The 17,897-nt window shown below is 39.3% G+C and overlaps 2 long non-coding RNA genes across 4 annotated transcripts; both read left to right on the top strand.

Moving 5' to 3' along the window:
• Positions 1-244: 244 nt before the first annotated feature.
• On the top strand, positions 245-16,690 carry LOC110692628. Of its 3 annotated transcripts, XR_002505498.1 has the most exons (8): positions 245-767; positions 1,660-1,742; positions 2,548-2,751; positions 14,501-14,578; positions 14,687-14,761; positions 14,919-15,057; positions 15,918-16,187; positions 16,444-16,690. It is a non-coding gene; the product is annotated as an uncharacterized LOC110692628 (long non-coding RNA). The 3 variants fall into 3 exon arrangements; XR_002505496.1 differs by lacking the exons at positions 245-767; positions 1,660-1,742 and adding an exon at positions 1,778-2,142; XR_002505497.1 differs by lacking the exons at positions 245-767; positions 1,660-1,742; positions 14,919-15,057 and adding an exon at positions 1,780-2,142.
• LOC110692629 lies at positions 13,913-14,491 on the top strand. Its single transcript, XR_002505499.1, has 3 exons — positions 13,913-14,019; positions 14,114-14,185; positions 14,438-14,491. It is a non-coding gene; the product is annotated as an uncharacterized LOC110692629 (long non-coding RNA).
• Positions 16,691-17,897: the final 1,207 nt, after the last annotated feature.

Raw genomic sequence — 17,897 nt, 5'->3', positions numbered from 1 at the left:
TCTTATTAGCTGTTCCCACTACACCATTTGCATGAGGTCTATATAGAGAGGAGTGGTAATGTTGAATTCCATACTTTTTAAGTAGGTCTTCACACTCCGCTTGAAAGTGAGTTCACTGGTAGAAAAAATCAAATAGGCATCGCACTTTTTGCACCGGTTCTTGAAAACCGGTGGGAAAAGAAATAGGAGGAATTGGGATAAAGACTTTTCGCACCGGTTCCTAATTAAAAAACAGGGAGAAAAAGGGGGAGAAGGGGATTTCGCACCGGTTCAGACCAATCCGGTGCAAAATAGCGATTTAGCACCGGTTCAAACCGGTGTGAAATTACAAAAAAAAATCGGCCTGCCCTTCTTCATTCTCTTTCCCGTTCTTTTTCCATTCCATTCTCTCTTTTCTCTCTCCTCATATGCTCTCCTATCTCTCCTCAACAAAACCTTCAGCCGCAGCCGCAACCACCGCCGCTCACAGATTCTCTCTCCCCTTTTCTTTTCGTGCTCTCTCATCTAGCCTCCTTTTACCCTATCATTAGGGTTTATCGCCCTTGTTATACCTCTAAATCTCAATCTCATATCCAATCACCTTTCTCTAATTTCTAGGGTTTCGAATTACATTGATTCTGCAATAATTGGAGGCTGGAGTTGGTGGTGATTAAATTGATGATGTTGAACTCATAGAGGCAAACTAATATCAGCAGGCTACACTTCTTCTTTCTTGTGGTTTCTTCATCTTGCTCGATCTTTCACTCTATGTTACTCTCCTAATTAAAGTACTTCACGATTTTTTAATTTCTGTAATTTCGATCAATTTCTATCGTTTAGTAAGATATTAGGGTTTATTACTCTTATTTGGGTTTTCATTTCATTTTTTATCGGCCAATTTCTGAAGCATTCATATCATTTTATTTGTTATTCATATCATTTTTGATAATCTTGAAGCTGATTGATGGAAATGATTGATCTGGGTGTTTGTAATTCTTGTTAATTTTATGTTTTTCTAGTGTTACTTTGATAATTATGTGTTTCTTTGTGAAAATAGTTGGTAGAATTACTTATTCTCTTTAGATATATGATGATCTGTCGTGATCAGTTTTTCGGTTTTTTTTTTTATTGAATTAGTTTTGTGACCGATTTGAATTAGAGATCTATTCAACTAGTTATTTTATTTAAGTTCAGTGATTACTGGGGCTCTTTGTTTGTGCTTATGAATGTGTTAATTTTTCTTATTTTTGGTGTTTGGTAACATGAAATCTGATTTGAATATGCTGGCTAGAGTCTTGTTTTAAACTGTTTATTAAATTGTCAGTTTTATTTATAGTTTGAATCAAATGAATTCTAATGTTTGATGTTCTAGTGAGTTGCATACATTTTATTCTTAACCTAATGAATGCAGAAAGACTAATTTTTAAATTTAGGTTTTTAATTATACGATGACTTCTCTTTGTATATTGTTAGTGTATGAATCAAAATATATCATTATAATTAGAATCAGAGCTATTATAGGTAATAAGTTGATATTGGATTGTTCAGCTTGCTAGAAATGAAGTTAATATCTAATCAAAGTTAAATTAAATTTGTGGAATGGATTTTTATTGCAATTCAATAAGCAAATAATTTTAATTGAACAGGCTTAATTGAATCTAATTTGTTCAATGGGTGCAGGTTGAAGGGCTAGCTGAATTTTTGGCAAATCAAGATTTTGAAACCCAGGGATCCCCTGAAAGATTAGCGGATTAACTCATCTGGTGAGTCAAAATTATGAGCAACTTACCCCTTGGATCTCTTGATAGCAGTTACAGTAGTATATTACATGCTATGCTTGAGCATAGTTTTGGCTCTATTAAGCAGTCGATTAATGTTGAATAATTTATTAAGTCTGTTTGTTTGTTTTTCACTCTAAATCCTCACCTTTCACTCTTTCTCTCACTAACTTTCTAACCGTTTTACTTTCTTTCCAGCTCTTTTCAAGCTATCAATTAAGCTTTCTCTTTCATTATGCCGTTTTTTCTCTCTCTTACTTTCTCTCTCTTCATTGATGCATTCATTTCATAGCTTTCAGCTATTACAGTTATACAAGGAAAACAACATACTAAAACATTCTCTGGGTAGTTGAGCATCTGCAGTTTTATCAGTGATATTTACTTGGTTTGCCCACTTGATTTGCTTTCTCTCTCTAGTTTTTTTATTTTTTTATTTTCTCTCTCCAGATTATCTTGGTTGTTGTTTGTCTTTCTGATTATTTTTTTGATTTTTTTTTATAATGGTGTGTTTTTTGCCTTTTGAATTTTTGAAGGTGGGTTGGTTTATTTTGATTATTTGTATTATATGGTTTGATCTGTATTTTCTGTACCAATTTTTGGAGTGTGTCAATTTGAAAATATAAGAGAATTACTAAATTAATTTTGTGGGGTTGTTAAATTTGATGATTTACTGATAAATTTAGGTGTATTAATTTGATGCTTTATCAGGTTAAAGTTAGAATTTAATTTGCTGAAATTATTACAGTTGAGGCAGTGTTTTTATGCTTATTGTGTTACCTTGAATTTACAGATTAAAAGTTGTTGCTGCATTTTAGTTAGATTTGTAGATTTGAGGGATAAAGTGGATTATCAATGAGGTTGAGCATTTGATGAATGGGTTGGAAGATACGTATTGATGAACTGCCAGGTGTAAAGATCTGGGCTGAAGTTTCCTTTGTTTTCGTGTTCGTTTCTCTGCTGCATTTTGCCTATGGGTCAACAAATCCCAGTGATGGTAAGTGTTATCCTAGCAATTTAGTTCATCTATCATTTTCAATGGGTTTCATGGCGTTTTTCTGTTTTCTGAAACCAAGTTGATTGTATTATTTGAAGTGTATGTTTCTTAATGTCGCTTATAGCATGGGATAAGTAGGTAGGTGGTCAATTTTATTTAGCATTAAAGGGGAGTTCAAGTAGTATTCAATTTCGAAAATTCGAACTACAAAAATCTGGGTGCTTCTCTTGATATATATTGTTCATGGTAATCATTATTGATTGCCACTGGATTAATTCCCTAAGGTATATATGTGTAATTGAATTTTATCAACTTTCCTAATGAATCCACTCAACATTTATTTATTGACTAATTTTCATATCACAATTGTTAATAAAAAGCTCAAAGTGGTCCGAATTGTCCATAGAATAGTTTAAGAAGACTAGAAAGATTTTCTTCTAGATTTCTCGACGTACGTATGAGATCCACAACAACATTAATAAATATTGCCGTTAATAATGGCATTTGTGGATAATAAAGCTCTATGGCACTGGCTACCACCTTGGGGTTGAGGTGGTTACCTTGGCTAATTGAGTAAATTGCTCGGTTTGATATCTGTTCTTTGTCCTGTAAGCTTTCTACTAGCTAGTTTATTTAGGTGTACATTGTGCTATAAATTGTAGTATTATACTCATCATCAACAACAATAAATAGCCACCGGTCTATATTGTCTTGATGTCTGCTTCCTTTTTTTTTATTTATTTATTATTACTATTATTTTTATATATATATTTTTTGTTTAATATTTGAATTCTTATGTCTATGCATTTGACTCTTTATTTTGAATGCCGAACGAGTGTGCATGTGTCTAATTAAAAATTACAATATGTTGTTTCTGAAAGGAATGGTGTCCTTCCAACAAGTGTATTCTTCCGATAGAGGGTTCATAATTATTACGGAGCTAATTCTTTAGTAAGGTCAAGTGATCGGAATGCCTAGGTGGAGGCCGCTTCCGATCAGTAATATCAATGTACAATTGATGTTACAGCTTAATCTTAACTGAACCCTTCGGGTCGAACCCAATCGAATCACCGATCCAAGATGACGAATTAATCCGAAAGGATTTAATGAGTCAGCAGAGTTTTACGAATACAAACGTCGGATATCGAGCCTAGGGCGTCGAGACCGAGCGTCGCAAACTCACAAGCAACAAGTATGAGCGTAGCCGTAGCTAGGCTAGGCTAGCTCATCGCAAGCCTAGGCGCAGCATGTGTGTGCTAAGCGCACCATGGTGTGCTAGGCACTATCGCAACCCTAGCATCATGCCTAGGCGCTATCGCAGCCCTAGCATGATGCTAGGCACCATCGCAGCCCTATCGCACCAAGCACAACACCCATGTGTGTGTGCATAAGCGTGGGCACTATCGCAGCCCCCTAGCACCACGCACAGCACCATCGCAGTGCTAGGCACATGCGTGTGTGTGTGTGCGTGTGCGTATGCACCATAGCGCAGTAAGCTGGCAGGCAGTATTGGCCTTGCGTGTGTGCTAGGCACCATCGCAGGCCATGCACCAAGCATAGCTAGCTGGCAGGCAGCACTGGCCTTGCGTGTGTGCTAGGCACCATCGCAGGCCACACACCAAGCACAGCTAGCTGGCAGGTAGCACTGGCCTTGCGTGTGTGCTAGGCACTATCGCAGGCCACGCACCAAGCACAGCGCTAGTGCGTGCTGGGCTGGATGTGCAGAGGTGTGCGAGCATGGACGAGTGGTGCTCGCTGGCTGGGCTATGCGTATGCTGGCTGGGTGTGCTGGCTATGCGAGAGCCTTGCATGTGTGTGTGCGATAGCCAGGCAGCAGCACCACGCATGCATGTGCGTGTGCCTGCGATAGCAAGGCAGCAGTGCCCAACGCCCAGCACAAGGCGTGGCTCACTAGCAGCACTGGCTGGGTGATGCATGTTGTGCCAGCCAGGCGTGCTAGGTGGAAGCCAAGCCAGCTGCATTTTGAATGGCTGTTTAGGAGAGGTGAGGACCAAAGCCTCCAAGCTTCCCTTGGGGAGCAAGGCAATGGTCCCCCCCATGGGATATGGTCCTCACCTAACCCATTCTCTCCTCTTGCCACTTGTTGCCTTGTGATTGCTTTTGCCTAATTATTTATTTTGGAATTAAATAAATTATTGCAATTGCACATGAGCCGACATTGATCATGAAAAGGGGTTCCAAGTCCCTATTCTCTATCAATACCCACTTGGTTGGGATTTTGAGAATACAACTTTGAGTGGAATTAAAAAGGCAACTCTAAGAAAGAGTAAACCTTTGATTCGTAAAACTCATAGTTATTTTGTCACCTTCAATACTTAGGACGCTCGGGTAGGGTCGAGGGTACGATCTGTTGGAGATCTCATGTTTTCGGGATTTTGAAGTAAGAGCTCTTTGGGAGCGAAGCACGCGTCAAAGGTATAATCCTTGTTCCTAATCTTGTTTGATTAAGTTTAATATGCTTGTTAATTGTTTTAATTAAGGGGCGGGTCTTGGTGGGTTTCCTTCCGCGTAGTGTTGGGTCACTACGAAATCCTACAGCGGTATCGGAGCCACGCTCCTTCTCATTTTTGCAATTATTTTTTAATTCAGGTGTTTTAAAAGAATTTAATTTTCTGGTTCATGTTCTTCTAATTAGATTAGATGCTCGTTTTAATTAATTTTAAACTCTATTTTATTTTCGATTTGGCTGTCGAACCCAGATTTTGGCTCAAAAATAGTGATCTTTGGGTGGAATCGATATTCTGGAACAGATTCAACTCTTTCAGGGCTGTCCAGAAGCCAAATTCGAACCAGAAACCCAATTTTCTGGGGTTTTTCGTTTTTCAACGAAAATTTTGATTCTTTTTAAGCCTTGATTAATGCAAGCATTACAAAGTTAGATTAAATGCACATTTGCATCACTTATCTACTGGTTTTAAAATATCCTTAAGCATAATAATGGAGTTTTTATTAGTGCTTAAGTTGATATACCAATTTTTTCACATAAAATTGTTTTTTCACAAATTTTGCAAATATATTGCAATAAAGTGTGAAAACTTGTTGTGATTTTGTATTTTAAGTTCCTAAATAATGTTAAAGTTCTAATCTTTAAAGGTTTAAATGATTGGAACCCTAACCCTAAATTTCATGTTGAACAAAGTTTGGATTTTTTCATGTTTGATTGATTAAAATCCATCAAGTTCAATTACTTGTGAGTAAAATTTGATTAATCTTCATATTGGAAGATGTAATCTTGGTATTTTACACAAGTATGCAAGTTGGAAATTTTTTATCATTGGATGGTTAATTTATTTTTCCAACTCCCATTTGTCAAATCCATTATTAATTTGCATATTGGCAAGATTAATTTTGGACATAGCTCATTTTATTTTAAGCATAAAGTTAGACCTAATTTTGTTCAAAATTGAAATTTTGGATAATTTAGGCTTGTGCACCAATAAAATATATTTTATTTAAGTAGGACTTAATTTTATTTTATTTTCCCTCAAATTAACTCTAAAATGTAATTTAGAATTGATTATTGTCACACACAAATCGGAATTAAAATTTCGAGTAAAATGCACGCAAATCGATGCAAAACCGCAAGCGTCACCAAGACAGCGCATATGGCTGTGCATCGTTGGTGCATGGCAGTGTGGCGATGGATGCTATGGCTGGGCTTGGGCAGTGGCCTTGGCTAGGTGCTTGGAGGCGCTGCTGGCAGCGTGGTAGCAAGCACCAGCTAGCCCCCACTTGCTGCCTGGCGCCAGCATGCGTGCAGGTATGCGTGGTGCTAGCCAGCGTAGTGTGCTGTGCTGGGCGCAACATGTTAGCTCCAAGCGCCAGCCAGCCCATTCAATGATGCTGGTGCATGGGAAGCCTGAGTTGCTGGCGGGCTTGTGCTGCTGCTGGGCAGCGAGGCAGCAAGCCCCAGCCAGCCAGCACACTACTGGCTGGCAGCCATGGTGCGCCATGCATCATAGGATGGGGCGTTGTTGCTTAAGCTTGAGCTATGATTTTGCGAATTTTTGGCCATTTTAATGTTTTAAATAATTATTTTAACGAGGCTGAAAACCTCGATTTTCGATTTTGCAAAATTTTGACAAATTATGGGTTATGCCGACTTAATTAATTGGATTAATCAAGTACGGGGGTCATGCTAGTTTCCAAATGCATCTATTTTATGCCTTATATATTGTTGTTATATATAATTGCTAGATGCATGTCTAGGAATTCTATTATGTTGCTACGATTAGTTAAGTTCACTTAAATCAACCAACATAGAAACCCTAGGTCCCTTAATAATATTGAGCTAAAATTTGCCGTCCCAAGAACAACACTTACCGAACTAATGCGCGTACGTGATGGATTACGCCAAAGCGAGGCATCACTACTTCCCTAGGAACGTAAGCTCAACGATATCAGTAAGGAGTCCTTAGATGTCGTGGCAAAAGAGATAAAATGTCAAGGATGCATTAGATTCGACATTTTATCAAACCGAGAGTAGCTTGGAGCTAATAGCAATTGGATTGCTTACCTTAAGATATTTAATGATTAAGACAAGCCAAAGCATGCTTAACCATTTCTTGATCTTTAGGATCTTGGAATCATTTTATTCTCGCCCATAAGGGAAAACTTTAAATGCGTGGATATAATGCTCAATAAGATTGAATATATGCATGAACGTTTTAAATTTCAACTTATTGATGTATGAATGGTTTTTCACTTCAAATTCTTTCAATTGTATAACAATGTCTGCTAGTAACTCAACAACAACCATATGTGCCCGGAACTCCCCGAGAAGTTGGCTTTTTTCTTAAACTTGGTTAACTTCAAGGAATGGGAGGAGGAACTCAGGAGAACTCTCCGAAATTGTTCCTTGGAGTATACCCTTGATACTCCCATTCCAAGCTTCTTTGCTAAGGGAATCATGACCGATGAGGCTCATGAAGAATGGTCTTCCAATTGCAAAAGGGTCTCACGACTTATGGCAAATTTCATCCCGGAAGATTGGAAGGAAAGTCTTACCTCCTATCTCCCGGACATGTTCCTCAAAGCACTTGAGGACGTTGTCAATGTAAGAGTCACCAAGAGTGACAATGGCAACTTTGATGGCCTCGTGTTTGACTTGACTAGGTCACTTTCAAGCATGAGGATAAAGCCACCAAGCGTGGGATGTCTTTATAAGGAAAGGCGTCGGCTTTGGACAAAGTTTTACAATGCCAAATTGAGACCCGGTATGCCCCTCCGACTTCATATGCATGGAATGACTAGACTCTTCAAACACATGCAGTTTCTCAGAATCCCATTGGAAGATGAGATGGCGGGGCATATCTTGCTTGCTTCACTCAACTCGGGCTATGATGCACTTAGAGTGCATATCGCTGCGGGAAAGGAGACACACTCCCTCAAGGAGGTGGTGTAACTACTTAGCCAAGCCACCGCCTATGAAATGACCAAAAGGCCCTTGAGAGCTAAGAGGAAGGAGTTCAAGAAGGTCAAGGCAAAGATGAGATGCTTCAATTGTGGCATGCAAGGCCACTACAAGAGGGAATGCATGCTCGTCAAGGAAGAGGGGATCACTCCGACTACCTCAGGTATCTTCCTAAACACTTGTGAATTAAGCTTATCATAAGGTATTGGATAACAAGTATGACTCACTTAATGTTGCCTTTTCAGGAACCAAGAGAGAAGCTTATCAATTGATGGTGCAAGAGCAAGAAGACGACGAAGATGGTTTTTCGGTCGTGCTTGCATGCACTATTTTGTCTATGACATGTAATTAAACTAATTCTAGTTTTTCATCATGCCTTTGAACATACTATGATCCACGGTTTTGGACACCTAGGAATTTTAAGTGTAAGACTTTGACAATAGTTGTTTCAAGTTTGTCTTACAAATTTATGTTTAATTGAATTGCATGTTTTTACATATGATTAGACAAAATTTGATACCACTAGCTAAGACCATCGAGTCGAATAAAACCTACTTGTGGCATTGTCGTCTTGGCCATATTAACATCAAACGCATCAAGAAACTTCTTCAAGAAGGTGTTCTTGACTCATTCGACTTAGAGTCGTTTGAAAATTGCGAAGGATGCTTATTAGGCAAGATGATAAAACAACCATTCTCCAAGTTGGGAAAAAGGGAAAGTGACTTATTAGGTCTAATACACACGGATGTATGTGGACCAATGAGCACACCCAAAAGACAAGGTTACCGATATTTCATCACTTTCACCGACGATTATAGTAGATATGGCTATGTCTACTTAATGTCGAATAAATCTGAATCCTTTGAGAAATTCAAAGAATTTCAGAAAGAAGTTGAAAATCAACTTGGCAAGAAAAGTAAAGCACTTCGATCGGATCGAGGTGGCGAATATTTGAGCCATGAATTCGACGATCACTTGAAAGAAAATGGCATTCTTTGAACTCCTCAATGGAATGGAGTGTACGAACAGAGGAATCAAACCTTGCTAGACATGGTTCGATCAATGATGGGTCTTATCTCCTTATCTCCTTCTAGGGACATGCGCTACAAACTGCAGCACTAACATTGAATAGAGCTCCGTCAAAAGCTGTTAAAAAAAGTCCATATGAATTATGGACTAAGAAACCTCCTAGGTTGTCTTTACTCAAGATTTGGGGATGCGAAGCATATGTTAAGCGATTAATATCGGACAAACTTCACTCCAAATCGGATAAGTGTTTCTTTGTGGGATATCCAAAAGAAACCAAAGGGTATTACATCTACAATAAATCCGATAACAACGTATTTGTTGCTCGTGATGGTGTCTTTTAGGAGAAGGATCACCTTTCCAAAATGACAAGTGGGAGGAAAATCGAACTCGACGAAGTTCGAGAGGACGAGCAACAATGTCAACCTGACAAAACTGACAATCTAGATACTTTGGAAGCATCTAAGAAGATTGGTCAGAATCAAACAGACATTGAAAATGCTCAATCGATCACCCTTCGTAGGTCGAAACGGCAAAGATCTCAACCAGACAGATATCTTGGTATCGTCTTAACTGATGATCAGGACATCCTAGTTATGGATGGTGATGAGCCGGCGACATACAAGCAAGCTATGACGAGCCCTAACTCTACAAAATGGCAAGAGACCATGAAATCCGAGATGGACTCCATGTCTGAAAATCAAGTCTGGGACTTGTTGAATTTGCCCGAGGGTTATACACCCATTGGTTGCAAATGGATCTTCAAAGTGAAGACGGACAAGGATGGAAATGTATCAATATACAAAGCTAGATTAGTGGCAAAAGGTTATAGACAAGTCCACGGGATTGACTATGATGAAACTTTTTCACCAGTTGCAACGCTACAATCCGTCCGGATCATCCTAGCGATTGCTGCATATTACGATTACGAAATATGGCAAATGGATGTCAAAACCGCCTTCCTTAATGGACTTTTGGAAGAAACTGTGTATATGAAATTTCCAGAAGGTTTTGTCGATTCAGGCAACGCTGGGAAGGTTTGCAAGCTGAAGAAGTCCATTTATGGACTAAAGCAAGCCAACAGAAGTTGGAATCTGCGATTTGATGAAGCCATTAGCAAGTTTGGTTTTATCAAGAATCCAGATGAATCTTGTGTATACAAGAAGGTCAGTGGGAGTGATATTGCATTCCTAGTCCTGTATGTCGATGACATACTTCTCATTGGAAACAGCACAAAATTGTTTGGGTCCGTAAAGGGCTGGTTAGGAAAGTGCTTTTCAATGAAGGACTTAGGAGAGGCATAGTACATATTAGGCATCAAGATCTACAGGGATAGATCTAAGAGGATGATTGGATTAAGCTAGAGTACTTACATTGATAAGGTACTAACTCGATTCCACATAGAGAATGCCAAAAGAGGGCATTTACCCATGTCCCATGGCGTAACTCTCAACAAGAAACAGTGTCCACAAACATCTGTTGAGTGAGAAAGAATGAATCAGATCCCATATGCTTCGCTAATCGGATCGATCATGTATGCCATGATATGTACAAGGCTAAATGTATCGTATGCCCTGAGTGCAACGAGTCGATACCAATCGAACCCAGGAGAGGCGCATTGGACTGCGACCAAGAACATCCTTAAGTACCTAAAAAGGAACAAGGATAAATTCCTGGTGTATGGAGGCCACAAAGAACTGGTTGTTGAAGGTTACACCGACGCTAGCTTCCCTGACAGAGACGACTTCAAGTCACAGTCGAGGTACATATTCTGTCTGAATGGAGGAGCGTTCAGCTGGAAGAGTGCAAAGCAGAGCACCACTGCAGACTCTACAAGTGAAGCCGAGTACTTGGCCGCTTCAGAAGCTGCCAAGGAAGCTGTTTGGATTCGCAAGTTCATTAACGAACATGGTGTTGTACCCTCAATCGAGGGGCCGATAGATCTCTATTATGATAACAATGGAACTATCGCTCAGCCAGGGAGCCGAGAAAGCACCAGAAGGTCAAACACGTGCAAAGGCGATTTCACACGATAAGGGAATGGAAATCCAAAGGTGAAATCAGAATTTGTAAGATTGGCACGGATGATAATGTAGCCGATCCTTTGACTAAACCGCTGCCTCAAGTGAAACACAACAAGCACATTGAGGCAATGGGTATCAAGCATGTTGGAGACTGGATTTGAAATTCCCTGTACATGTGTTTTAATTAAATAGGATATTTAATGTATGACACTGTATTAAAACCATTTATTAATGGAGTAATTAATTTTTATGAAAAATTATCATTCACTCCATTACTATTTAATTGTGGTTTAGAATTAAATAATGAGTCCATTCGATTTACGGAAATATTCAAAACAGGGTATCAAGACCATGTCTTGGATAAAGAAACACCTGTTAAGTGAACATTGAATATTAAATCGAAAATTATCCCTAATCGAGGTATGATTTACAGCACCGTTTCTTGTGCTGCGAGGACGTGACGGTCATAAATCATTTGCACAGGCACAGTTTGGAATTATATTGGATAAGACCTATGAGAGTACTTTAAGAAAATTTAAATTTTTGTCATAAGTACATTTCTCATTATGACTATCGGAACTTGTTTCCTCCAACCATGAGTGCTGTGAAGTTTTCTTGTTTGAGTACTAGACTCTTTGATGTTTCCAAACGTCTGCCGTAAGTGGGGATCATAACGGGAACACTCAGGAGACTATGTCCTCTTAGTAAGAAGATCTTACAATACAAGACTGGGATTGTCCCCCTACTAACAATAGGGAAAAATGTTTTGTTGTTTACAAGGCCGCTCGAAGAGCGAGACTGTGAAAATGCATAGCCGTGCTCAGATGGATTTTAGAAATCATCTGCTTATTGACAGTCGAACTCGGAGATCGAGAAACACTTCTGAACGTAATAAGGATGACAAAGAATCTTACCTTATAGTTCACGAAGAAACATTAAGTGACATAGGAAATGGGCTATACACTACATACACACTTGTCCAGAAGGACAAGTGGGAGATTGAAAGGAATAGTGTCCTTCCAACAAGTGTATTCTTCCGATAGAGGGTTCAGAATTATTACGGAGCTAATTCTTCAGTAAGGTCAAGTGATCGGAATACCTAGGTGGAGCCCGCTTCCGATCAGTAATATCAATGTACAATTGATGTTACAGCTTAATCTTAACTGAACCCTTCGGGTCGAACCCAATCGAATCAGCGATCCGAGACGACGAATTAATCCGAAAGGATTTAATGAGTCATCAGAGTTTTCCAAATACAGACGTCGGATATCGAGCCAAGGGCATTGAGACCGAGCGTCGCAAAATCACAAGCAACAAGTATGAGTGTAGCCGTAGCTAGGCTAGGCTAGCTCATCGCAAGCCTAGGCGCACCATGGTGTGCTAGGCACTATCGCAGCCCTAGCATCATGCCTAAGAGCTATCGCGGCCCTAGCATGATGCTAGGCACCATCGCAGCCCTATCGCACCAAGCACATTACCCATGTGTGTGTGCATAAGCGTGGGCACTATTGCAGCCCCCTAGCACCACGCACAACACCATCCCATTGCTAGGCACATGCGTGTGTGCGTGAGCGTGTGCACCATAGCGCAGCAAGCTGGCAGGCAGCACTGGCCTTGCGTGTGTGCTAGGCACCATCGCAGGCCACGCACCAAGCACAGCTAGCTGGCAGGCAGCACTGGCATTGCGTGTGTGCTAGGCACCATCACAGGCCACGCACCAAGCACAGCGCTAGTGCGTGCTGGGCTAGATGCGCGTAGCTGTGCGAGCATGGACGAGTGGTGCTCGCTGGCTGGGCTATGCGTATGCTGGCTTGGGTGTGCTGGCTATGCGAGAGCCTTGCATGTGTGTGTGCGATATCCAGGCAGCAACACCATGCATGCATGTGCGTGTGCTTGCGATAGCAAGGCAGCAGCGCCCAACGCCCAGCGGCCAGCACAAGGCGTGGTTCGCTAGCAGCATGTAATTGCTGGGCTGGGTGATGCGTGCTGTGCCAGCCAGGCGTGCTAGGTGGCTGTGCGTGCTGCAGTACCGGGTGGCAGCCAACCCAGCTGCCTTGTGAATGGCGGTTTAGGAGAGGTGGGGACCAAAGCCTCCAAGCTTCCCTCGGGGAGCAAGGTAATGGTCCCCCCCATGGGATATGGTCCTCACCTACACCCATTCTCTCCTCTTGCCACTTGTTGCCTTGTGATTGCTTTTGCCTAATTATTTATTTTGGAATTAAAAAAATTATTGCAATTGCACAAGATCCCACATTGATCATTAAAACGGGTTTCAAGTCCCCATTCTCTATAAATACCCACTTGGTTGGGATTTTGAGAATACAACTTTGAGTGGAATTAAAAAGGCAACTCTAAGAAAGAGTAAACCTTTTATTCGTAAAACTCATAGTTATTTTGTCCGGGTCTTGACTAACCTTCAAGACTTAGGACGCTCGGGTCGTGTCAAGGGTACGATCCGTCGAAGATCTCGTGTTTTCGGGATTTTGAAGTAAGAGCTCTTTGGGAGCGAAGCATGCATCAAAGGTATAATTCTTGTTCTTAATCTTGTTTGATTAAGTTTAATATGCTTGTTAATTGTTTTAATTAAGGGGCGGGTCTTGGTGGGTTACCTTCCGCGTAGTGTCGGGTCACTACGAAACCCTACAGTTTCAACATAGTTGCTGCAATTAATTGCTTATATGCTGCTTTGGGTTCTCCAAATCTCCCTGGATGGGTTGCTGCTGGAGATCCATGTGGTGATGCTTGGCAAGGCGTCCACTGCGATGGTTCAAACATAAATTCAATGTAAAAACAATTCTTCTTTGCTCCAACTCTACATCGTTTAAAGAATGTAACCTCCTCAGTCTAGGTAATTACAGTCCGTATATGTTCTTTACAGAAATCTTGTTGGAGCCGATTTGGGTGGTGAATTGGGTGACAACATAGGATTATTCACATCTATTAAATCAATGTAACATCTATCTCTTTGTTGTATGGACTTGTAACTTGACCCTGTTAGACACGCAGAAATTAATAAATTTAGGCCCTTTTAGACAAACAGGAAGTAATAAATTTATCTTGTAATTGAAGGAAAGTGGTATCACACAACATATTGTCTAATTTCCTGCCTCTATTGTTCATTTGTGTAGTCCTATATTGTAAATGTTACTATATTTAAATGTATTTAATATTCTTAATCTTTACTTATATCTTACTAGTTCAGTCTTGCAGTCTTTTATTGTTGATCTGCACGAGAAGATGACTGACATTAGCATCTATGGTGCAGTTATGGATATCTCTCGAAGCAAATACTGCAAAATCTATATTCAATATGAAGATTCAAGATCCAACAAGAGTTATTTGTGTAAGCTGCATTTTAATGAATCTCGGTATTACTAATTTGAAGTTTCGAAAAAGGTTTCTTTGTTAGAGGATCAACTTGTTTGTTGATTTCTTCAATCATGTTCTTCAGGTCTTTAGGGAGATTGAGTCTTGGTCACACTATGTACATCTCTGGTTTAAAATACGCCAAGACAAAACACAAGGGGTGAGCTCAACACTTATTTCCAATGATTATTGATATGCACATATCTTTATTGGCTATTGGTTTCTTTGACCAATTCTTGTAATCTGGTTCTAGTTAAGTAATATAAAATTCTGTATAGCCTCACCTAAGATTGTAATATATTAAGTTTCTTTGACAGTATAGAAGCACGATGGTTTAAAAATGGTCCTAAAACTTCCTTTGTCAACCTAAGCTGCTTGTCTGCAATTTTGAACTCATCTTGTCTCCACAAGCATTCTTACCTTGCTGCTGTGTCAAGGCAGAATACTTGTACACATGTATGTCTTCCACAAGCTAGCATCTTTTGTATTACCTGGTTGATTATGTGTTTTAAGTGATTTTTTGCTAGATAGCATTCATCAGTTTGATAATTAAACTTGCATGTTGGTAGCATAGCCTATGACTGGTTAAATATATCTTTGTCTCTATTATACTACATTTTTGTTTATGAAAACTAAGATCTGGAGCTGTTAACTCTTATAGACTATGCCAATGCAACTTTAGCCAAAGCTGAAGCTTGGGGTTTACAAAAAGTCTTCTCGTGTAGAATTAGCTAGCTTAAATGGTGAAGTCTCTAGAGTAGTACCTTTGTGGTTGCTTACTGAGAAAGTAATCTTCTCTTGACTAATATATTCTCCTGGTGTATTTGATCAATCACTCAATCCTATAAAATTTCTCTTTACTCCTAAACTAGGAACCTTACTTATTGTAAATATTCTTAAGTCATTATATACTACATACTTAAATCTGACAATTCTTTGAAGAATACAACTGAAACCCTTAAGTCATTTTTTTTAACCTTTTTTTATTGACTGATTCCAGTCTTTTAGAAATAGAATTGGTTGTAAAAACATATACCTACGTAGGATTCAATCACAATAGTAAGAAGGGGAGGGGGGTGGGTGAGGGGTTCTTTCAGAAATAGAATTGGTTGTGAAAAATATAAACCTGGGTAGTATTCCACCACAAAATTAAGAAGGGGAGGGAGGGGGGTCTCACTGCGAGATGAGGTTTAAGTGTTTAACTGATTCCTGAATGAGAGTATACCTTATTTTTTGTGAATTACAAACTAAATCTGATGATAAGTTAGATTGTTCACAACTCTTACCCTATTTCTCCTGCTGTCAATATCAAGCAGATTTGCAGGGTGTTGCTGGACCAAATTGAATACTGTCATGTTAATACAAGATTGGCACATGTTACTTGTGGTCATTTTATCAAGACAACTGCAAGTGGTTCTGTTGAATGTTAATTTCGTTGCTGTAGCTGTGAGACGAAAACTAGACACACTTTCCATGTAAAAATAACTGTGGCTGATGATAGTGGTAAAGTCTTTGCATGGTGTACTGGTCAAAATTCGATTTAACTACTTCAAATATCTCTAGATGAATTCTATGAATTGCCTGAGGTATGCTTCTTCATCACCTATTTTCCTTTTCTTATAGGACACCTATTTTAGTTACTGCTAAGACTAGAACGTAATTTCATTAAATCAGTCCAAACCAATTTTGCCCTCGCTTTTGGGAAAACTCTGCTCAAATATTAGGGCATTTGTGCATAATGTTAGAAATAAAGTTGGTGGTAGAAATTTTAAGACGTCCCATTGGAGGACAATAGATTAGCATTAAGCTTAGTCTGATATTGTTGCTTCCCTTGGCATTCAGGAGGAACAAGTTATTTACCCATGTTCGCTGGAGAACGAAAGATACATGATAGCAATTGTGAACTGTGGTTAGCAGGAAACCATCTTTAAGGAATGTGTGACTGCAGAAAATGAGATGGTATACTTGATCTTCATTTCAAATTTCTGATTTCCTTATTGAATTGCAATAAAAATTCCAACCTTGTATTTTATTTTACTGTATATTTTTTTTTTTGGACGAAAATTGTAATATTACACCCTATTTTAATGAAAACATGTAAGTTTATATATATGTTAGTGTTTATATATTAATTTAACTGAAAAAAAAGCAATAAAAAAAATTTTAATTATTTTTTATTTTTTTGGGGCAATTTTAGCACCGGTTTTGAAACTGGACCGGTGCTAAAAGTTTTTTTTTAATTTTTATGGGCCACTTTAGGCACCGGTTCACGGCAAGAACCGGTGCTAAAAGTTTTTTTAAAATATTTTAGGGGACTTTTATGCACCGGTTCACATCAAGAACCAGTGCGAAAAATAAGTTTTCGCACCGGCTTTGAACCGATGCGAAAAGTCTTGGGATTTGCCACCCCTCAAATCAGAACCGGTTCAAAACCGGTGCGAAATGGGGGTTTTTATTATCATACTGATTAGCAATTTTCTCCTAGTGGTTCCATTGTCATTTATTATTTTGTGTGGGACTCCGTATCTACATATGATGTTCCTTTTAATAAAGATCGAGTGCCACATGTTTTGCGGATAGTTTTGCCGAGGAGGCTGCTTCAACCCATTTGGTGAAGTAATCTATGGCCACGAGGATGTATTCATGACCTCCTGTTCTAGGGAGTGTAATCTTTCTAATGATGTCTATTCCCCAAGTTGAGAATGGTCACGGAGACATGTAGGTGTAAAGGAGAGATGGTGAAACATGTTGCGAATTGTCGTATATCTTGCATTTTGGGCACCTCTTTACATATTAATGACAATCTCTTTGTATGGATGGTAGTCTAGTAGTAACCTTGGCGCATGATTTTCTTGGCTAGCATTTTACCATTCATATGTGTCCTACACACTCCTTCGAGGATAATTCTCATTTCTCTTTCAGCTTCCTTTTTGCTTATGCATAGGAAAGCTCTACCTTTAAGTACTCTTTTATGGAGTTCATCGTTTATGAGCACATACTGTGAGTTCATCATTTAAGAGTTTTAGAGCACGCTTTGCTCTTTTGTCAACATTAGGCGGATATTCCCCTTTGGTAACATAATTGAGGATGTCTATATACCAAGGCTCTTCTTCTTCTTCTTCTTCTTCTTCTTCTTCTTCTTGTTCTTGGGATACCTCTTCATCCTCAATTACTTGAATATAAGAGGGTTTATTCTATTTCCTTAAGAATTCTAACCATCGAAGCTAGCCTTGCCAAGGCATCGGTAAATTTGTTCTCTTCTCTTGGTAGGTATGTGTACTTCACCATTTCAAGTT

The sequence above is a fragment of the Chenopodium quinoa genome, unplaced genomic scaffold (genome assembly GCF_001683475.1).
Source record: "Chenopodium quinoa cultivar QQ74 unplaced genomic scaffold, ASM168347v1, whole genome shotgun sequence".
Classification (NCBI taxonomy): Eukaryota; Viridiplantae; Streptophyta; class Magnoliopsida; order Caryophyllales; family Amaranthaceae; genus Chenopodium; species Chenopodium quinoa.
Note: the sequence above shows the minus strand (reverse complement) of the source record. Positions and strands in the feature narration are given on the sequence as shown.